Here is a 6,867-nt window from a genome sequence, read left to right as displayed (position 1 = left end):
TCAAAATGTTAGCCCTCCACCACTTTTTAACAGGTGACTGGTCGTTCCACATCAAATTGGACATCTGAGGCCCAAGCTTTGCTGGTTATGGTCACCCATAAATACCAATTATTTTTTAAATTAAAAAAAAAACACTATGAAAATTATTTATAAAGTAATTTTCTTTCTCTCTACTAGCTAAGGTATTCCATGTTTTGCTTAAGTATACTAATTTGTTTAGTTTTTTTTTTTTTCAGTTAGAGTGTGAATTTACAGTGTGAGTCCATCTTAAGAATCTCTTGTCCTTAAAAAAACATTCCGATGAAACATTTAATGATGTATTGGGCTGTGATGCTTCATTTGGTAAGCCATTGTTTTATAGCAAGTTATTGTCTTCTTGATTATAGTAATATATGATTTGCAGCTTGTTCACAAACTGCAAAAAGTTGTTTTTTTTTTTTTTTCAGACTAGCATTATCTTGAGCAATGTGTAAGGTTTAGACTCTAACACTATTGTTCCGTAGCTTAAGAGATTTTCTCTGGAAATCTTAATTATGGTTCTGGTATTTAGTAACTAAAGAACAATTCAAAAAAAAAAACCAAATAATATATATAAAGAGCATCCACAAACTCACTTAGGAAGAAAACTAGAGTTATAAATAGGAAAATGTTTCAGTCAAAAATTGACCTCACAGAAACAAAATGACTCCATTTCTCTACCTAAAAAAAAACACAGTTATCCATAAGCTAAAATGTGATCTTGCATAAATTAAAAAACAATTTTTGGAGAAACAAATATCAAAAGGTTTCTCCAAATTTTGATGGAAAAAGTGGAACATGGCATGTATCTTGTAACAAAAAGTTAAGAATCGTACTTACAATAACATGTGTTAACCAAATAATTAGGCTAAGCAAGTTTTATTTTAAGATTACAATAACATGTGAATTTTTATTTTGCTTAATGCATACTTTTTTTTTTCAAACTATTTTTTTTTAATTTTAAAATTTCAGAAAATTTCTATGTCTTAAAATTGCTGAGACTCATGCTTAAGGAATGATATTTCACCATGTGATTGTTTTGTCATTGTTCTGCTCCACGAAATAATATGTCAAGGGACTATTGTACACTGCTTAAAGATGATACTCGATGTGAACAAATGGATTACCTAACCCATTACACAGAAACCTCATAAGGGTCAAGGTCATCTTGTGTTGGGCCAAAACGGTTTGAATATAATTTTAGCCTCTTTCTTTCAACACCCCATAGTTTTTTCTTGCACCTTTATAGATATGGAAAAAGATTAAATTATGTATGGATAGAAAATAGATTACATCATATGTGTTCTGAACTAAGTAGTCTAAAAATGTATTTTAGATTAAATTAAGTAACTTGAAAACTGAATTTTAGATTTAGTAAGATGTAAATGCAATTTGAATTATGTATTTGTAATCTATAAAAGTATCTTGTATTGAGCAATCTTGAGAGGTACTTTCTTCTAGTGACCACTTTGTGTACGGTTTTGCACAAGCTTATCAATGTTGAGTTCAGTGAATTCACCATCAACTTAACCCATCTTTAAGAATGAAAAATCTTGAAACATTGCATCACTAATGCACTGTCATGTAATTATTTAACAAAAATAAAATCACACTCACTGCCTCCTTGACATGGTACAAATGTAATAATTAGTTTGTAGTCCTACTAACTGCACAACTGGGAATTGTTTAAGTATGTTAAATTTGGTATAGCCTCAGTGATACACTGCCGGAAAAGAAGCATTGAATTGAATGAAATTATTAATTAATTGAGGCGTATGTTTTTTCCATGAAGGCATTATTGAGATGTCATTCCCTTAGTTTCGAAAGGGTCATGAATGGAATGATGTTGAGAAAAAAGTAAGAGGTAATGAAGGAGCCATGTTCGCATGTAACCTAAAGGTGGAAAAAGGCTTGACCAAAATGGGGCCAAGGGTGGTAGTACCTAATGCCAAATCACCTCAAAAGGAATACGTGAAGCATATTATCACTGTAACTTAATTCAAACTCAGCCTTTATGTTGTCGTTCTCTCTCGTTACCACAAAAAAGAAAAACAGGATCCCATTGGTGGGGTGAGGGTAAATAGTTACTAACTCATACCCTAGGGAAAGGCATTTAACTTTTCAATGTCCATTCATAGACATCATCATTTTGTGCCACAAGTCACCTACCTTTGATCCCTTTTAGGCACATAAAAAATGTATACAAACCCTTTTTCTTATCCCTTTACTGGCTTCTTTACCTTCCACACTTCCATATAATCCATCCCAGTCAAACCTTTCATTCATTCCATCACATTCAATCAACATTTTATCTTCACATTCATTTTCCTCATCTGCCTTTTATACAAGTAGAATGCTTCCTCACTTCTATGTCAGAATTAATACTTCATAAATCTCATTTATTGCTGCATACTATTTTTCCACTCTACTTCTACACCCACATGCCTATATACAGAAAATTCCCATTTAAGCTCATTTTTAAATTATGGACGCTGTAGCGGCTACGTTTCGATTAGTAAAATCGATAAAAAATAAAAAAAGTATAGCAGTGCATGAAAGTTGATGCAGTACATCTGTGATTAAAAACCTGAAAAACCAGAATATATTATTAAAGTCAAGAAGGTATGCAGTTGAATTGAATTTGTATGCAAAAGGTTTTCCGTAGTTGATGCGTCACGATTTCTCTCTTTCTTTCTTTATTTTTTTCTTCTTTCCCTAGACTTGCATAACCATCACACAAATCGTGTCAATACACAAAATTTTATGCATCCGTTTTGGAATATACTGCATACAGTATCTATACAGAGAAAAATCTTTGTCTACGCTATTAGGTTGGGCTACCACGTGCCGGTGATTGATGGAAACAATGTGTTAGGCATCTGAAATGGAATATGGTTAAAAACACATCAATTCCACCCCCACCCTCTTGTTTTTTTTTTTTATGATGCCGACATGTTTGATATTTTGCTGTGCAGAAAATGAAGTGGAGGAGAAAGTGGTAATTTGAGAGGTATTATTCTTCACTATTTGAGGGTGGTAGGTGTGTGGCAGCCCCATCAAAAACATTGGGGTGTGTGATATTCCTTATGGGCTCAGGTTGTATTCTATCCCAAAGTGCTTGTCCTTCCCCTGCCATGTGAAAGGAATGGCTGAAGCACCCTTCCAAATCAAGAGAGCGAAAGGGAAATTGCGTTTTCTGCGTCAAATTTGCTGTCATCTCACTTGCTACCAAAGTTATCACATTCTCACACTTGCTGGTGCAGAAGATAATTGAACATTTGCATTTCATATTACACTAGAAAAAGAAAAAGAGAGAAAGAAAGGACCAGTACCAAGTAAGAGAAGGGTGTTTCAAATTCTTCTACTTGATATGATTCAAATGGAGGGAGGGAGTGTGACTTTAATGGGTTTCAGTCCTATGCATTGGATGGAGAGATGGGGCTCTAGCAGCCTAGCACACATGTAGTGCCAAATTGAGCTTACTCATGACATTTATCTTACTTGTCTTGCATAAAAGAAGAAAACAAATCAACAAGATAGGGAAAGATCAGGGAATTATCTCTCTCTCTTTCTCTCTCTACTTCATTCTGGGTTTTTGTTTGCTTCTTTCACCATTTACTAATTCAATGCTCTTTGGGTGAAGCTCTATGATTATGTTGGGGGAGGTAAAAAAAACTATAAACAGCAATCAGCTTTATTGTATTGTAGTTATGAGGCTGAGCTCGGATTTCATTTTTAGCCTCTTTTTTTCTTTTCTTTTATCAAAAAGGCACAGAGCTTCTGAATTTCAGAGAGAGAGAAAGAGATAACTCCAATAATACAGCGGATATTTGTACATTGGAGCAGTCACGAGGGAGACCCTTGCTTAGATCTAAAAGAATATGTATGCAGTTGCACACTTTCTCAGCCAAACAACATATAAAACAACGAAACAGATGTCTGCAACAGCATAAATATTCTGCACACAATGATACAAGCGAAATTGATTGCCTTAACAGAATATTACACAGAAGGTTTTTGAATTCCTCAGAATACAAGCAACATTGATTTATTCACTATGGCCAATCTTTACAACTTACCATACATACATACCTACCTTAAGGACCACGACCAAGCATGCTAGCTGCTGCTGCTGCTGCACATAGTACAAGCTACATTGATCTCTCGCAAATAAAAGAACAGCAAATAAACTACGCCAGATTGTGCTTTTGGAAGCCATGCTCTCCGAGTAGCTAGCAGATTTGAAGAACCCCACCGAAGGAGGTTCTAAGGTAAGGTAAGGTAACAACCATAATCATTTTGTTTGAAGCCATGGCATGATATTACTGGTTGCATCATGATGGTAGGATAAAATTGTAACAGCTCAGGAGGGATAGACAAGGAAGGAGAAGATGAGTTGGGTGGCAACGGGGAAAGAAGGAGATGAAACTCTATATCAGTGGATTCTGATATAGGGTCTTCCACAAAAGCAAAAACAAAGAAAACATATAGGGTGTGAGGTCTTACAAGGTCAAGAAAAGGTCTTACAAGGTCAAGAAGAGTTCAAGGAAAAACAAAGAAGTGTGGTAGAAACTAGATGGTGAAGAAAGATGATAGAAGGAAGTAAAAAGCTCAGATAGGATAGCACCAGATTAGAATGAAGCTCCTGCTGCTGCTACTGGCAGCACTCCAGGAGAATTGTCAGCTCCAATTTCAGAGCCACTAATGGCTTCTTTTCGGTCACACCTCCCAATTCTCAGAGGGTTGACCATGGCCACCTTGCTGCTAGTCACGTGCATGATGAGAAACCCCTTATATGGACCTGCATCATGTATCATGCTCTTAATTAGTGCAGAGAATAATGAAGAAGAATGGCAGAGGCAGAAGCAGAAGCCAGCTTTAGATTAGATAAAAAGTAGCCAAGAGAGAAAAAAAGTTAGTATAAAACAATTAAAAGAATACAAGAGAATATCTCCGTTTACCATAAAGTAAAATAGTTCAGTCAGTCACAGAATAATTATCTTATATAGCGTAAGCTCAGCTAGTACAAAAATTACACATATTAAAAAGGTTCAAGATAACTGTGCAAGCTATGACTCTAGGTGATGCAAATTTTATTCTGCAAGTTCAACTCATGCTAACAGTGATACCTTCAGCAAAAAACCCGTCTTTTGGTTTCATCTTTGAGACCTTTTTTCCTCTCTACACTATTCGAAGAGCGTGAAAGGAGAGAGAGAAAGAGAAGCACAGAAAAAAGTGAGAGTGAGAGTGAAAGAGAGAAGCAACTTTTTGTTATGGTAAGGTAAGATGGGAGGGAATGGAGGAATTGCAGAGGTTTATATGGAGGAAAAAAGGAAAGATGAGTGCATGAGGCGGCCAGTGGGCTTTCCCAATGGACCTGATTGCGACAGGTCCAAGGCCCAGAAAGATCTAAACGGACCTGTGATGTCATCAGGGCCCAGTATAAAGGAAAAAATGTTAAATGTTGGAAATGTAGTTTTCTGTGGCTGACTTAACAAAGGAGGAGATGAAATCATTTTTGTTGTGCATTGCATTTTTTTTTTTCTTTTTGCTTTTCACCAATTTCTGTTTCTCATCAAAGTTATTAAGCAATTATGATGCTTTCCTTAGAAATATTTTTATAAGCAATCACATTGCTAAAGTAGTAAAGTGGAGAACATTAGACATTGAATCAGAACATTTTTCTCAGTAAATAATAATAATATAAATATGAACTGATAAAGTTTTACTCATAACATTCTTAAAACTATTTTATTGAGTTGAAATCCGTACTGAAGGAGGACAAAAGGGTCTTCAGGTTTTGTGTGGGCCATGTTGGTGGCTGTAGTTGTGTCCCAGTGTTGGTCGTGTGCTTTCCCAAAGGTCCCATTTTTTCTGAGTGCAACTTCAAACTCACCGTAGAAGATTACTACTTCTATATCCTTTTAAACTTTTCATATTTGTTTAATCACAACTCTCAGTCCATCTTCATGTTTTCAACTCAAATTTTACTTTTTTAAATTGTTATTTTAATGTACCCCGTTTAAAAATTAATATACACGTCACCATAATTTTAATGAAAATCCAGTTTAAATACTTTTGAGTTAATTATGAGTATTATAATTTTAAATTTATACTTTTTCTTTTTGGCCCATGCTTTCTAAATTTTATTAAATTTATTACATACTTTTTTTATGTATGATTGTAACATTTTATTGTTAGCAGATATCAAGAAATTTTTAGTAAGTGTATTTAAGACAATAGGGTTCTATATACTAAATTTTAAGATAGTTGCAATACCGTCAATGAAGCATTCATATTTTAATATTTAATATATATTATATACATATCCAAATTATTAACTTATTTAATTTTTAATATATCCATTTCCAATTTGTGTTTCATGTAATACTTTTAAATACTTTAGCAAGATGAAGTATCTAGCTACTATGAAATTTCAATACAAGAACATACAAATTATTAAAGAAATATGTATATATATGAAATTGTACTATAATTCTCTTCACAGACTAAAAAGATTTAAATATATTTTTAATCATTATTTGGAATTCTTTTTCTTTTAAACTGTGATTTAGTTTGGTCTTCAAACTTTAAAATATAGGGATATAATTTTTTTAATGTAATAAACTTTTTTAACGTGTCAACAACATTTTAGAAATATTTAAGTTGTTTATATTATTTAATATGTTCCATCTAAATATCAAATCTAAAACATAATTTAATAAATTCAAAAAAATTAAGTTATTGAGTTAACAAAAATATATTAATTACCTTTTAAAGTTTTAGAACAAAAAATGTATCAAAATTTAAAAGAGAAACAAATTTTAATTTTATGTAAAAGTTTAAAAA

The 6,867-nt window shown here is 33.3% G+C and overlaps 1 long non-coding RNA gene across 1 annotated transcript; it reads right to left on the bottom strand.

Annotated features, from left to right (window-relative positions):
* Window positions 1-2,597: 2,597 nt before the first annotated feature.
* On the bottom strand, window positions 2,598-5,343 carry LOC114186892 (uncharacterized). The gene is made up of 3 exons (XR_003605167.2): window positions 5,148-5,343; window positions 3,351-4,819; window positions 2,598-3,214 (listed from the first exon to the last, which is right to left on the bottom strand). It is a non-coding gene; the product is annotated as an uncharacterized LOC114186892 (long non-coding RNA).
* Window positions 5,344-6,867: the final 1,524 nt, after the last annotated feature.

This window comes from Vigna unguiculata, chromosome 6 (genome assembly GCF_037176805.1).
Source record: "Vigna unguiculata cultivar grain cowpea cultivar isolate G323 ecotype 2 chromosome 6, ASM3717680v1, whole genome shotgun sequence".
In the NCBI taxonomy this organism is placed as follows: Eukaryota; Viridiplantae; Streptophyta; class Magnoliopsida; order Fabales; family Fabaceae; genus Vigna; species Vigna unguiculata.
The sequence above is the reverse complement of the archived record's forward strand: the minus strand, read 5'-3'. Positions and strand labels throughout refer to the sequence as shown.